This window comes from Phocoena sinus, chromosome 16, assembly GCF_008692025.1.
Source record: "Phocoena sinus isolate mPhoSin1 chromosome 16, mPhoSin1.pri, whole genome shotgun sequence".
In the NCBI taxonomy this organism is placed as follows: domain Eukaryota; kingdom Metazoa; phylum Chordata; class Mammalia; order Artiodactyla; family Phocoenidae; genus Phocoena; species Phocoena sinus.
The window spans coordinates 30,247,334-30,263,381 of NC_045778.1; the positions used below are offsets into that span (position 1 = coordinate 30,247,334).

At 48.6% G+C, this 16,048-nt stretch overlaps 1 long non-coding RNA gene across 1 annotated transcript in view; it reads right to left on the minus strand.

Moving 5' to 3' along the window:
* Window positions 1-16,048, minus strand: part of LOC116741441 — a 211,798-nt gene that overhangs the window by 19,348 nt on the left and 176,402 nt on the right. The window contains exon 3 of the long non-coding RNA XR_004346156.1: window positions 14,241-14,384. This is a non-coding gene — a long non-coding RNA (uncharacterized LOC116741441). The remainder of the gene's footprint in view (window positions 1-14,240; window positions 14,385-16,048) is intronic.

Here is a 16,048-nt window from a genome sequence, read left to right on the forward strand (position 1 = left end):
ATTAAATAGAAAAATATGGAACTTCCTTAATATGAATTTTTACACATATATACTTATATATGTGTGTATGTATATGTATATATATATATATATATATATATATATATATAATCTGTACCTGTATTTACCTATACCTGTAGTTATATATACATGTCGTATGTGTGTGTGTGTGTATATATATATATATATCACAACTCAAGCCAAAATTCACAGTCATTTCTGATGGCAAACCACTAGAATCCGTTCCATTAGGGTCAGGAAGAAGCAAAGAATGCCACTGTAATTTGCTCATTGTGCAAGTCTTCATCCCTCCCTGTGTCCATGTCATTAGCCATGTGATTTTGCAGTTTCTCCTCCTAAAGACAGGGTATCTTTCCCACCCCACTGAGGTTTGGTTTGGTCATGTGACGTGTTTTGTTTGGTGGGAAGTGGGCAGAAATGACACAGTGCCAATTCTGAGCCCTGATGTAAGCAGCCTCGTGTATTTCTATTCACCACTTTTGCATTCCATCATCAACATAGAAAAGGATGCCATAGTTTGCTAGCTGGTCAAGGAAGATGAAAGATACACAGAGCGGACCTGGACCCACTTGCAGTCTGGAGCCAAACCCAGTCAAGCCCAGCCTGGATCAGCCCGCCTCAATTGACCTGCAGATATACGAACGAGGATAAATTATTATTTTCAACTGAACTTTGAGTGGTTTGCTATGCAGAGTTATTGTAAGCTGATACACCTATTGTCATGACTAATATTAAACCTTGTTTTGACCTACTAGCCAATGCAAATAAAGAAGAGAAAGAATTAGGAGGTAGAGCATTGAAAGGACCATGCAAAATGATCATCACTTATTGGTCATCTGATTATACACTTTTAAAACAAGGAGAAAATCCCAGATTTTTTAAAAAGTGCAAAAAACACTAGAAGATTTTAGTAAGAATCAGTATATTTAAAAATCAATAGCTTTCCTATATAAAATAACCAATTAGAAAAGTAAATGAAGAAAAGATCCCATTTACAGTAATAAAAAGATTTGAAAAACCTAAAAATATGCTGTATACAAAATGAGCCTAATCTATAGGAAAAAAAATTATCAAACTCTACTGAAAGACATAAAATTAGATTTCAATAAATGAAAACGCACCCTATTCTCGGATTAGAAGAGACCTGTTGTAAAGATTCCACTTCCTCCTAAATTGATCTATATTAGTGTGGTCCAAAAGTCCCAACAGCTAGCACCCAGGCATATGACCTAGACTCTGCCAACCAGGTGATCCCACATGAGACCTGGATTAGGAGAGGGTAATGGGAATGCAGGTGCCGCACGTGATCTGAGTTGATGGGGGAGGTGGTGGAGACACCAGGATTGTGGGTGAGGGAAGCAGGGGGTGGGGGCTCCTGATGACCACCCTCGCCCCCAAGTGCCATCAGGGAGGGCTTCAGATTTGTGCCCAGAGGTGGCAGCAGCAACGGTGTCTTCCCCAGAACAGTCCTCCAGGGAGGCCAGCTTCCTGGCTGCACAGCCACCAGGTCTGATTCTCTGGCCTTCCCTGGAGAGTCCCCCAGGAGATTTTAATAAATCCCTTTTCTGCTCCAGTTGGCAGAGTAGGTTTCTTTGTTTGCAATTTCAAATCCTGAACGGTACACAGACTAAATGAATAGAATAGAAGGTCCAGAAATAGACATATATATCTGGAGGGAATATCAGTAATGATAGCATTTATTGAGAACCTACTCTGTGCCAGGCACTGTTCTACATACTCATAATTATCTCATTAGCCCTTTCAACAACCCTAAATTATTATTTTCATTTACAGATCTGGTAACCAAGATACAGAGAAGTTCCTGCAACTCATATACTATAGTAAAGTTGACACTTTAGTTCATTAGAAAAAGCATCACTCAATAAATAATTTGAGGCTAACCAGCTGGAAAACTAATGCGGATCTCTATCTCACTCCTTAACTAAAATTAACTCCACATTGATCAAATAGGAAAGAAAAAAAAAATTAAGCGACAAAATAAGTAAAGGAAAATATAAGAGTACCTTTCATAACATTAAAGAAGGCCTTTCTAAGACACAAAATTCAGAAGCCATTAAAATACTGATAACATCAGTCACATTAGCATGAAACAATTCTTCCTGGTAAGGAAGAGAAGTGGAGACAAACCCAGATTACAAGAATAGCAGGCCATCTGACAATGGGCTAATATATGTAAAGAGATCTTGTAAATCAATAAGAAAAACAACAACAATCCAATGTAAAGAAAGGGCAAGGGCATTTCAGAGAAAAAAAATTCATATATAAATGACTTATAATCCCTCATACTTTTAAACATGGAAAGTAAAATAATAATGTGGTATAATGTTTCACCTATTAAATAGAAAATGGAAAAACTCAATAATGTGTGTCGTTGAAGAAGTCATGTGGAAATAGGTGTGTGTCCCACTGTTATGGAGTAATTGTCATGTGAGGAGAATTCTCCAATAAATATTTTTAAAATTACGTACATTTTGAACCTGCAAATCTACTTGTAGAACTGTATCCTGTAGACACACTCGTGCATGGACATAAGTACATATATAACTAAAGTCTGTGGTAAAGTTGTTTGTAACAGCAAAAGCCTGAAAACAACCTAAATGTCCATCGCTAGGGAACTTGTTTCAACAACTAATGATATGCAATAATGACAAGGAATGAGGTGGAGGCATTATTTTTAAGATAAAATTCTTTTTTTTTTTTTTTTTTACAAAATCAAGGTGCACAGCGCTGTGTCAACTAGACGCCATCCACTAGAAATTTCTGTGCTGTTGGAAATGTTCTACATCTGCACTGTCCAGTAGGGTAGCCACGAGCCACATTCAGCTAGCGATGCTGGACGTGCGGCCAGTGTGATTGTGGAACTGAATATCTAATTTTAATTTTAACTTATATCGATCTAAATTTAAATAGTCACGTGTGGCTCTGGTGCTCGATAATGCAGGCTGGGGAAACATCTGTGCATGTGAACGAAAGTAACATTTCTGAAAAACTATAGAAGTGGTAACAGTCATTGCCCCTGCCAAGGAGAACGGGGTGTCAGATAGTTCTGAGAAGAAGAGTTCTTTGTCTATTTGTATCTGTAATATCTGAATGGTATACCGTGTGTGCAGTGACCCATTTCATATTGAACTAATTCATCAAAGTCCAAAATGAAAAGTTAGGAAGTTCTTGAGTGAGCTTGGGTTTTTTCCGTGCAACAGCAGTCAGAGTGGTGTGGGAGAGTGCAGGGAGGGTTCGTGGGCAATCCAGGTCCTGAAGTGAGTCAGTTGTTAGGGTCAGAGGTTGAGGAAAGGGGCCGACTAACCCCAAATGAAGGAATCCTGAGCCGTGGGGAGCATCTCGCTGCCTTGGAAGCCAGCATCCATGAGGAATGGAAGCCATGCAGAGGAATGATTGTTGCCAGCAGCCCACATGTAGACACTTGAGTCAAACAATTAAATTATTCCCAAGAGACATGTAAACAGAAGAGTTGAAGAGGAAGGGATAGATTGGATTTGCAGAGACAAAAAAGGCAGAATCAACAGAATCTGGCAGCCAATCTGATGTGGGCACTGAGAGACAGACACAAGCTTAGGCTAGCTCTTGACGCTTGGCTTGTATGACTGAATTGATATTGTGGCCATTGGGGAAATAAGGTTTCCAGGAGGAGCAGGATTGGGAGGAAGAGATCATACCTTCAGTGTTGGCATGTTGACCCAGCTGGAAATTTCTAGAAGCCTTCAGATATTTAGGTCTGAAGCTCAGCAGGGAGAACTGCGCTAGAGAGAGCCATTGGGCAGATAACCAGATGTGAGTGATCATTGAGGCCAAGAGAACTGTCAGACTCACCCAGAGAGGAGGTGTGCCAGGGGCAGAGCCCATGAGAGCGTTAAGCTAATGCAAAAGGCTCAGGAAGGGGAACCAGCAAAAGACACTGAGGATGAGCACGGAGGGAGGGAGGCAGGAGGGAGAACTGGAGAGAAGGGCCAGGGAGGAGGTGGTCTCAAGAAACAGGAAATGCTGTGCAAGGTCAGATGCCATAGAGGGGTCAGGCAAGATGGGGCACTGAAAAGCCCATGGCACTTGGCAATTAGGAGGTCATGTGGTGACCTCAGTGGGAGCAATTTCAGGGGAGTACAGAGAGGGAACACATGATTTCAGTGGTTGAAGGGTTAATGGGAGATGAGAGAGTGGAGATCATGAGGGAAGGCTCTTGTTATGTCTGGACACTAGGCTGTGAAAGGAAGGAGACAAAAGGAGCAGTGTCTAGAGGGCAGGCTGAGGAGAGGGCTGTTTTTTTTTTTATGTTTGTTTGTTGCTTTAAGAGCAGGGAGACGGGGTAGGATTACAGATGGTGGCGAAGGACTTCTCAAGAAACCAGGCATAATTAACAAAACAAGGTCCCTGAGGAGGCAGGGAAAGGTGGGCTCCATGATGCACAGGAGGTTAAGACCTGATCAGGAGACCTCCTCTGAGAAGGGCAGGAAGGGGGTCCGACACAGAAACGAGAAGGAGGGTGGGAGGCCAGAAGCCGAGCAAATGTTTTTGCGTGGTGGCTTCCACGTCCTCAGTGACATCGGAGGTGTGATGACGGAGATAGGAGAGGGCAAAGCGTGGTCGTAAGTAGGGTACGGAGGGGTTGAGTTGAGTAAAGATGGCTGGCTCTGCAGAGGGTACAGCTGAGACTGGGCCATGAACATGGAGGGGTCCAGAGGCTCAGGTGAACGTCTAGAGCACTCCATCAGTTCACAGCAGCCTAAGGACTTCTGCAGACCCTGTCACATCTGGCAGGAGGAGGCCACCCGTGGGGGAAGGAGCAAGGGAGAGTGTTGTTCTATGGTGGGGGTCTGGAGCGCACTCTCTACAGTGCAACTCTGAGCCCCATCAGGCAAATAGGATTAATGTTTTCCACCTTGTAGATAAAGCAATTAGCCTAGAACTTGACACCCAGAACTCTCATTAAAGATCGGCTATATCACAATGAATAGTATGGGGGTAAAGATACCAAGGGGCCCGAAGAGAAGGGTGGAAGCAATAGTCCAAGGAGTCTAGGTGAGACAGCCCATTGAAGGCAAGGATCAGAAAACCATGTCCTGAGGCCAAACCCAACCCACTGCCTGCTTGGTAAATAAAGTTTTATTAGACACAACCATGTCCATTATTTATGCAGCGTCTCTGGCTGCTTTTGTGTTACAAGGGCAGAGTTGAGTAGTTACAACAGAGACTGTATAGCCCACAAAGCCTAAAATACTATCTGACCCTTTAAGAAAGAATTTGCAACCCTGGGCTAGAGGATAGGAGGGCTGGAGAGAGTCAAGCTAACTAACTAATATAAAATAAAAACAGGAGTAGAGGGTGAAAAGATCTGGAGAGATGGGAGGTTGAAGTCAGAGAATAAGACTAGGGATGAGGGATCCGGATGTGGACCTGCCCTGCAGTGGGCAAGGAAGAGTGGGTGCCTATGGCCGAGGCTGGATGAGGGCTTTGGAACTCAGGAGATTGACCTGGGAAGTATCAGGCTCTCATGATAAATTGAGAATCAATGGCTTGGTGGGTCATTAGATAGAATTACCCATGTGGATGCGGGTAAGATGAAGAACATCAAGGCTTTCAGTCACAAAACACGGTGCCCAGGAAGTCACCAGAAAACGCCTCCCCAAAAGCCATTTTCTACTTCTTTGCTATCAAAACTTCAATCTTGTTCAGAATGACAGTGTGCCCTACCCCTAGAGATGAATCATGGTTTGTCCGGACCAATCAAGTAATGATATTCCCTTCTGGCTGATGTTTACTTTCCCAGACTACCTTGCAACTAGAAGTGGTCACATGATGCGTTCCAGCCAACGGGACATTTCAGAAAGTCAGCTTGGGGCTTCTGGGAAAGCTTTCTTTTTTTTTTGTGGTACACGGACCTCTCACTATTGTGGCCTCTCCTGTTGCGGAGCACAGTCTCCGGACGTGCAGGCTCAGCGGCCACGGCTCACGGGCCCAGCCGCTCCACGGCATGTGGGATCTTCCCGGACCGGGGCACGAACCCGTGTCCCCTGCATCGGCAGGCAGACTCTCGACCACTGCGCCACCAGGGAAGCCCAAGCTTTCACTTTTTGACGACAGAGAGATTTGCCAGTGCTGCCCTGCTCCCTTTTTTGCCTTGAGCGCAGAGCTGATGCTTGGGGCTGTGGCAGCAATTTTGCGACCATGAAGCAATAAATATGAGGGCATACTTGCAGCATGCTGAGGATGTTGGAGCAGAAAGAGAGCCTGGCCCTTGACTCCATCATTAAACCCCTGCCTACCTCTAGACTTTTTGAGTGAGGTGAGGGAATGACTTTATTGCTGAAAAAAAAATGTTTTCTTTTTTAATTAAAAGAAGGAAGTTCAGAGGTAGTAGCTGGGAGCTGGAAGAATGGCATGTGGGGTTGGAGGGAGAGGAAGCAGGCAGGGGGCTGCTTTGAGCAGAGAATGTGTGAGTACAGATGGGATTGGGAAATGGGTGGTTAAGAACAGACAGGAAGAGGCTTTGGACGTTGGGTTGAGGAGTTTTGGTTTCTTCTGCAAACCACAGGAAAAGATCACTAAAATTTCTTTAAAATCATATAGATCATAAGCTTGATGTAATTGATATTTGCCAAACTTTGTGCCTTCTTCAAATGTCCTTGAGACATTTACTTTTCTGCCTTTTCTTGAAAAGAAAAAAATGGCAATGGATTTGCATTATTGTAACAGTTTTTTTTTTTTCTAATTATAAAAGCGAAATATATTTAGACACTTTACAAAACAGATAAGAAAATAGAAGAAAACGTTTTGGGTGTTTGATTTGAGGGTGGATGGAGATTGAGACAGGAAACAAGAAGATTCATTGTAACTCACCTTCCCTGGGCCTCAGTTTTCCCACCTGGAAAATGAGCAGATAGGCCTGCAGCTAGGGAAGTCTCCACCGAGCCTGATAGCCCAGGGATGCTCGATGCTGTAGCGTGTTAACACACGCACTACAGATGCCCTGGGTCACGGTGAGAGCCATGGTTAATACCCAGGAAGCTTGTCCACCCATCTTCTATGGGTTCACACACAGTGGCCATTTAACCCTCACTTTACAGATGTAAACTGTGGGCTTGGAGGAGATAAAGTGATGACCACAGCCCTAGAGCTGTCCCGTCTCAGAGGTCAGAATCACGTCCAGTGCTCACTTCTACTCCCCAGAACCGACACCCTCTCTCCCGGACCTGGACCTCACTTCCTTCAATCGCTCAGCAGTCCATTCCCCACAAGCTCGGGAAAGGCAGTGGACTGGGATGAGGGCGGGTCCGGAGGGCTGGCACCTCACTCAGCAGGACCAGCTCAGAGAACACCAAGGTTCCTCCACCTCGTGGTGGCAAGGTGATGACCACCTGGTTCTGCTGTGTGTGTGTCTGATGACTGAGCCAACCTTGCCCACCAGGGTACCGCCGGGGACCAAAGAATACAGGGAATAGCTTCGAGTTTATGTGTCTGGTGTTAAAAATCAATAATTTCCCTCCTCGGGAGGCACACTCAGGGGCAAAATAGAGCGAATCGCTTACTAGCTTCTGCGTGCGCACGGGCAGATGCTGAAGCAGCTGCGGAACCAGTCATACATGGTAATAAAGTACCCTTCACCCGCTGTCTCTGCATCAGCGAGCGTGCACCCCACCCCACATCGACCAGGAGCCATTAACCCCCACAGTGCTGGGCCGTCGCTCACCCCTAATCCCCAGGAGCAGCTTTGGCATGGAGGCTGCCGGGGGCTTTCCAGGAGGAAGGAATTCAGAAATCTAAGCATGAGCCTCCCAACGTCCTCCGAAGGTGAATAAGTTTAGAGGCTCTGTCTGGCTTTCGAGGGAGGCGGGGTGTCAGTGGGCTAATGCCAAGTAAACAAGCTGCTGCAGTTTGCCCCCCACTGTCACCCTCCCCTGGGCGCCGTGTCCTGGCTCATCTATTCTAGGGCACTTTGCTCCCCCGTAAAACATTCCATCCCTATCCATAGAACAAGAGCATGTCTGAAGAAGAAGAAATCTGTGGCAGTGACAAAACTGCTTGGGGGTTCGGCACTCACCACTGGAACCATCCTCGGTATTTGCCACATACTGGCCCTTTGCAGGCTTACAGTAACCTCGTGGGAGACGTGCTGTTATTCCACCACTATAAAGATAAGGAAACTGAGGTCCAGGAGGGAGAAGGAGGAGGTCAAGCAATTTGCATGTCTCACATGTGGTGACGCTGGGATTGGAACTCAGGCCTCAGCTCAGACCCTGAGCTCTTGACTACTCTATTGTTTCACCCATCCCTGTGGTCCCTCCACCTTTGCCTCATTTCACAGTTGAGGAAACTGAGACCTAAGAATCAGCAGAGACTGGCCCAAGGTTCCATAGCCAGGCAGCCTGGGATGAGGCCCAGATCACAGGCTCCCATCTGAGGCTCTTCCATGGCTCCATGATGCCACTTGCTTTCCTCTAGGTTCTTGCCTTAGAGCAGCAAAACCAGGCAGATTTGGAGTTAAAATCCAGGCCTTCTTAGAGCCCCAGGGCCTCCAAACTTCCATCAGTCTCAGAGGAGCTGGCATCCTTGGACCTCCAGCTTCACAAAATGTTAGTAACAAGTGTGCGCGCACTTCACCGTTTACAAAGCTCTCTAATCACCATACACCACTTAATCCTCATGAAAAAACACTGTAAAAGAAGTCTGACCATGGTCTTCACTTCACAGACAAGGAAACAGAGATCTTCTCTGTGGGACAAGGACTGGCGTATCCCCAGCATGGCCCAAAGGTGGGCCATGTGCCACCCCATGGACCTTCTGCCAGCAACTCTGTCCCTAATCAGCCTTGAGAAATTGCCATCATTCTTCCTTACAAATTTATGAGGCCTTCTTATAGCTCAGACGTCCCCTGGCCTCAAGCAAGAGGATGAGGAGACCCAAGTCATTGTCTAAACCAGCAGAGCTTGCTCTTGGCATCCTCTGCTCACCCCTCCTGAATCCTGGGAGTCCTTGGATAGCTCCCTGAGCTCAGAGATCAGGTTTCGTACTTACCTGTATCCCCAGAGCATTTATCATAGGGCTTGCTAGTTAACATAAGCAGAGAGAAAGGGATGGAGGAAAGGAGGAAAAGTCCTTTCATACAACATTCACTGATTTAGACCAGCCACCCCAAGATGGTATACACGGGTGGAATTTTTATTTATAATTATAATGTCACTAAGCAGCTGTGTGACCTTCTGCAGGTATATTAACCTCTCTGGGCCCCAACATCTCCATCCATAAAGGAAAGTAGGAAGATGGGGTCTCAGATGGAGGCTATGTGGCATGTGCTTCCACCTCCCCCTACAAGACCACAGATATCCCAAATCAATCCCAGCATGTTTCCCATGTGTTAAGGGGTGGGGATGGGGATGACGTTTCTTAGGAATCTGAACTAGACAAATGTACTTTTTCTTTTTGGTTCCCAGCCTCCAAACCCAATTTCTATTTGAGAGAGGCCCAAAGTATGTGGGGTGCAGGGGTTCAAAATCTCTCATATTGTCCAGGAAGTGGACATTTCTTTTCTCAGCTTCCAGGACAGGAGAATGGGGTTTAGAATTGGCCAACAGGATGGTCCCACTCAGGACTCTGAGTATAAAGCAGGTGACACAAAGACACAGGCATAGTTAAAGGTTTCCCAAGGGATGGCATGGTGACAGCAGTGGCCAGGCCAGGGGCGGCACTCCAAACACCCTTCCTGCTGTGTGAGCTGACTGTGCTTTGGGCCACCAGCTTGGCTCCCATCTATTTTGCAACAATCAAGGGGAGGCCGTGTGGTCCAGTGGTTAAGGCTATATCTTTGAAGTCAGGTAGATATAGGTCTGAATTCTGTTTGTGCCATTTATGAGCAAACATAGCTGTAGGTAAGTAATGTACCCTCAGGGAAAACTATTCTCTCTTCCATAAGGCAGACACAATAGTAAGTACTTCATAAGGGTTGTTGCAGGGCTCACATAAGGGAATGTGAGTGGTGTTCCTAGCCCGGCGCCTCAGCGGGGCTGAATAAGTAGAGGCTACATTAACAATGAATGAGGAAGAGGAGAATTTTGAGGACCAGTTTCCAAAATGGGGGACTGAAGCCAGGGCAGGTGCACCTAGCTGTGAGCAGCCTGAACAGCTGTCCTGATACAGAGCAGCTGGGGAGGGCCCATCACGATGGGTGCTCCAGGCAGCGAACTGGCCTTCTCGGGGAGAACCGACCTTTCTCTCTGATGCTACTTAAACCTGAATCATCGGGTGCTTTGCCCTTGGAGGAAGCTCAGAGGTGCAATAGGCTGGTGCCTACATGAGCACAGAGGCGACCCCTCTGTGAGTTAGAGGACCAGCCTCTGCTAATGCCAATTCCCCCAGATGGAGCACAGGGCCGGCTCCTGATCCCAGGCTGGCACACCCTGGCAAGCAGGCGTGCCAAGAGCCTGCTTTTCCGAGGTGTGTGCCAGCGTCGGGGGCCAGATGCTCCCTCCCAGACCTTCCATCAGCAAGGGCATCTGCTCTGCTCCCAGGCTGGTCCAGCTGCCGCCCAGGTGGGAGGCTCATTTTTCAACCCAGACCCTTCTTTCTGCCACCACGCCCACCCCGGGCATTCCCTTGGAGTCCCAGATCGCTGTCCTTCCTTGGGTCAGTGTGGCCTCTAGCTGCAATGTCCACTTTCTGCCTGTCTCTGTTTCCGACTGTGATTTAATTGGGAGCCTGGAAAACCCTGATTGTTCGATAATTGTAAGGCAGAGAAATTACCAGGGCATCAAACGTTGCTCCAGTTGCTATATTAATTGTCCTTTGTTATCTCTCCATATAAAAGACCACTTGATAGAGACAAAAGCCAGGTGGCTTTAATTCCACAGCCTTCTGACAAGAGGATGAGAGGCCATTGTTGGCTCCCATCCGTTTCTTCCCAGATAGAAACCTTTGCTACTCCCTGCCCAGCACGGCCCCAGCAGGCCATACCCCGACCCGAGACCAAGAGCGAGGCCCAGCACCCTCCAGCCACAACCGGGCCCAGACCCTGGTTGTCTCCTGGCCCAGTGGCTCACAGAGGCGAAAAGCCCCGATTCTTCGCTGCGTGTTTCGATGTGCTTTTTCTCGAGTGCTGGTGTGTAAGTGCACGTGGGGACACTGCAGGATGAATAGCTAGCGTTTACTGAGGACTTCCTACCTGCCAGGTGCCACGCTGACCGCTTTACATGCCTTTCTTGACAACAGGAGTTACGCATGTTATTTTTCTCTTCATTTTGCAGACGGGGCTCAAAGGGGTTAAGTTACTTGCCCAGGGTCCCATAGCAATGGCGTGCTAGAACCAGGATCAAACTCCAGGTGCTCGAATGGAGCCCTTAGTCCCTCTGCAGCGCTGTTCTCTGAGTACACTTGCGGGGTGTGTGTGGGTGCGTGTGAGTGAGGGTGCGAGAACGTGTATGAGTGTCTATGAATGTGTTAGGGGGTGCAAGTAAAGGACAGTATCTAAGCAGTGGGTCCAGTAGAAGAGGACCAAGCAAAAGGCATGAATGAGGAGATTGTCAAAGCATATTGGCACGTTTGATTTGTTTATTTTTAAAGGCCCAGCCACGCCTTGCTTAAAACCATTGGAATCTAGCAGTAAACAGACTCGTGTTTGAATGTTGAGCATCTACTTGTGCTGGGCCCCGTGCCCTCAGCTGTAAGTGGCCTGGAGAGGAGTCAACCACGTGTCTGCCCCCTGGGCTCCCTGCCCGGTTCCCAGCCACAGATATAGGGATGGGCTTCCACTGCCTCTGCTTCTGCTGGGAGGACCTGGGAAGGCTGTCTGGAGTTGCCTTAAAGCCATTCATTTTTTCAAGCCATTTGCCAGTTACCTGAAACATCACCTGGCCGACCAAGATCTAGACTTATTCAACAATTGATTTTCCTTGGAACCAACAAGGCTATTCACAATTTGGCTGTGGTTCTGCAACTGCAGCTACGTTCGTGAATAAAAAGAATGGGGTGTAGAGCTCTGTCATGGCCAGGCCTGATGGGGCATTAGCTTTGATTTCACGACAGCCCTCCCGAAAGAGATCCCGATCCTGTGTGACAGACTGGAACACTGTAGCCCAGGAGGTTAACGTGATTTTCCCCAATCATACAGCTCATAAAGGGCAAACCATGGCAGGAGTCAGACTACCATCCAACAGCGACTCTGTTACCATCATAAGTTGCTCCATCTTTACCAACAACCCATAGATTATTTACAAGTCGTGGGTTTCAAATAAGAAAACCCGGAGGAAGTAAACACCAGTGCCTGGAGCCAGGTTCAGTCCAGACTCTCTGGATAGTTACCAGGCCCTCTTACCAGCCCCTGACCAGGGCACAGACCATGGGAGATAAAGCTGAGGGCAGTAGTTCACTGGCAGCTATTCCAAATCTATAGGTAAGTCTGCAATTTACAGCTAAGCCAGGAGTAGCCTGGGTCCTATTTCCATCTCCCCAGGTCCGTCCTAAACCAACCAGTGGCCAAAGATGATCAGGATGTCTCAGGAGCGTAGGAATGATGTAGAAAATAAGGGATAGGGCATCTAAGCCTTCAGGGGTAAATGCCTTTCTAAACTTAGGGCTAGAAATGGCCTCCCCTGTTGAGCTGGGTGATTCCTACCACTAGGTAACCTGTTCTGTTTTCATCCTGGTTTCCTGGAAACTGAAAAAGAAGAGTTACCTTCAGTTGTTACAATTCATCTCAGCACATAATTCATGATCTAGTTTTATTCTTCTACTGTCTCCTCATTCATTATTCCACCCTATGGAGGAGATATTATTATGCCCATTTTACGGATGAGAAAACTGAGGCTTCAAAAAGTGAAATGATAATGCCCTGGTTGTATCTGACCCGGTCTCTCTGGTCATCAAGCCCTCCTAGGATTTTCCTTCCCACTGGAATCAAATCTGACCTCTCATCCTAGTCTGTGATTGGCAGCCCCCAAGTTCTCCACACCATCTCCCATCTTGTTTGCCCCTCTCACTCACCATGCTTCAGCCACACCAGCCCTATTCTGATCCTGAACCTACCAGACTTATCCTCAGCCCCGGCCTCTGCACCGCTCCTTCCTCCTCTGGAAACGCTCTCCCTCTGGAGCTTTGCATGGCTGGCTCTTATTCATCATCCAAGTCTCAGCTTAAATGTCACTTCCTCAAAGAAGTTCTTGACCACGCTACCTACACTGGCCTCTGGTCGCTCCCTGTCATATTTTCATCCTAGCTTTGCTCTCTCCTGTCCAGTAATAAACACCTCCTGTTTATTTGTGCAATGGGGTGTACCCACCACTAGAGTATAAGCCCCATGAGGGCAGATGGGGTGAGGCACCTAATAGGAACTCAACCAAGTTTTGGTGAGTGAATTAATCAATGAATGAATAACTCACTGGGATTCAAATCCCCTGCATGGAACTCTCTACCCCTCAGCCAATATGACGCCAAGGCAGGGAATATGCTTCTTCTAATTTCACAAGGAACGTGCAGGGGTCTGTGTCCAAGCCTCCCAGCTCTGAACCAGGCAGCAGATAATAAGGGGGACCGGGATGTCTTCTGGGGGTCCCAGGACAGCTCCCAGCATCGGGTTTGGGCATGTCCAGCTACGAGGAAGCAGCACTCTGCCAGGAGAACTGGTCCGGCCCAGTCCAGCAGGCACTGGTATGGCTGGAGGTCCCCAGTGAAGGCTTGGTTAGCAGGCCTAGTGAGCAGCAGTGATGGTTGCGTCAAAAAATGCAGGAAGGAACCGCACCCTTAGCAACTCCCAAAACACCAAGGAAGGGAAGTTTGCAGGACTCTGAATTTCCCGCAGCAGCAGATGGACTCAGCATGTGAGACACAGGTGCTCACACCTGTACGAGAACCAGCACGGGAAGACCAGGCCGCTCGGGGTCAGGCCTGACTCTGAGGCCCCAGCCAGCCCTGGGGGCATGTTCCCTTAGACACTTAATACGTGAGGTCACCAAAAGCTGTCAGGGCTGAGACAGGAGTTCTGAAGCCAAAAGTAGCCCAACCGGAGTGCAGAGGGCACCAGAGCCTGAAAGGGGAACTCGGGCCAGGCCAGAGCCCTGTGCCTGGTCCATGTCAGAGGAAATAGCCAATCAAGGTGAGAGCCAACCAAGGAGTCAGGGTCATGGGCAAATCGACGTGCAGTCAGGGAAGGAGCCCCAAGGCTCAAGGGCGGGCCAAGGCTGCCAGGTGGTTTGGGCTATTACCTGGTGAAGGTGGTCAGAGCCTCCTCGGAAGGTCCAGCCTCCAGGGGTCGCGGCCTCCACCAGGCCTCTGAGGTGGGCATCTGACAGGCCGATGCGGGGAGCAGGCGTGGGCGGAAGTCCGTTTGAACTCCCTCAGCCCTGTATCTGAGGAGGGAATTAAACCGTTCTGTTCTACTATGGTGTTTCATTGACTTCTGGCAAAACACGATGTCCTGCTTCAAAGGAAAGGAAAACACACAGGCTTAGGAGGCTCGTTGGACATCAAAGGGCTATTAGAGAACAGCATCCGGATGAGCTAATTGCAAATGCAGCCCGAGCAGACGGAGCGCATTTGCCCGGGAACATATGGGCTCACACATCCAGGGAGAGGGTGCTGGGGACAAGATGTATGTGGGGCTTTGCTGAACCCAACGTGTTTGCAAAATAATTCAAGACATTGCCTCAGCCTGGGCTGTTCTCCCCTCTGCATTCCAGCAAGCCGGGTGGGGGTGGGGAGAAGGAAGCTTGGTGCCTCTGCGAAAGGAGGCCCAGGGAGCAAGTAAGCAGGACTGGGCCCAAACAAACCGGAACATTCCCTGCAGAGTCAGGGAGACACATGGGTGGAGAGAGCCTTCTCTTGACTCCCAGACGCCCCTCCAGACTGTGTGCCCCAGACCAAGTGCAGAGGGCCAGGGGCGGCAGTGGGTTATTCTCCTCCTGGACCTCCCCAGCCTCACCCATCCAGTCGGGGTACGGAGCCCCGGCACTTTCAGCCCTGTAAAGGTTGCAGGAGTCTCCTTCAGCTCCATCATTACAACATGTCTGGAGACCACACGGTCCGGGTCGTCTACCCCAGGGCTCCCTGGGGTCAGACCAGTTGTGTGGGCAGGGCCCCAGACCCTCAGCCATCACAAAAAGCTAAGTGACTTTGCTTCCATCTGGTTTATATCAATACATCAGGATAGGACATAAGATTTTCCTCAAAGAAAAGGGAGTTCCAGATTATTAATAAAAACTACTTCTCTGGAACAACTATTTCATCTTACCAGTTGAGGAAACTGAGGCTGAGGGGGCCATGACTACCCAGGGCACACAGTGAATCAAGGATGAGACCAAAGCTAGAACCCAGGACCCTGGCTCCAGGCCAATTTTCTGGCCACCCCACCAGGTGGCCCACACCCTGTCAGGTTCAATTCTAGACAAGTATCCAGGCCACAGCCAGGCCCCAGCCTCCCCGGGCCCCCTGAACACATAAGCTCTCCTCAGCCCTCAGGGTGCGGGGAGCATTCCTCAGCAAGATCTGTGCCTCAGCAATCAGGAGGACACCTCAGTGTCACCCTCCTACCCTCCAGGCTGAGCCGATAAAGGGTAGAAGCAGCCGGGAGGCCAGAGGGAGCTTCCAAAGTAGAAGGCAGGGAGACAAGGGGGAGAAGCCAGCGTGTGAAACTGACATTGACTCTGCTGCGTCTTCTAAGACAACGAGCTGGGGGCCAGCAGTGGGGAGGGAGAAGATTGGAGAGATTGTATGGGGCCTTGGAGGTGGCCTGTTCATTGTACAGTTGTGAAATCCAAGACTCAGAGGCCGGGAGGGGGAGGCTGGGGGCTGGGGGGTGGGAGGCATGCCCAGCATTCCCAGCAAGGTCGTAGCTGAGTCCTGCCCTGGGTAAAGCAGTACAAAGGCATTGGGCACCTGGAAGAAAATCTAAACCCGTATGCAAGGCTGAGTCTACCCAGCCTGGGTTTCCAGCCTCCTCTGCTCCCCCTCCCTCCTCACTCCCAGCTCTTAGTCACAGCATCCTCGCCTCTTTCTTCACTGCTCTTATTATAGT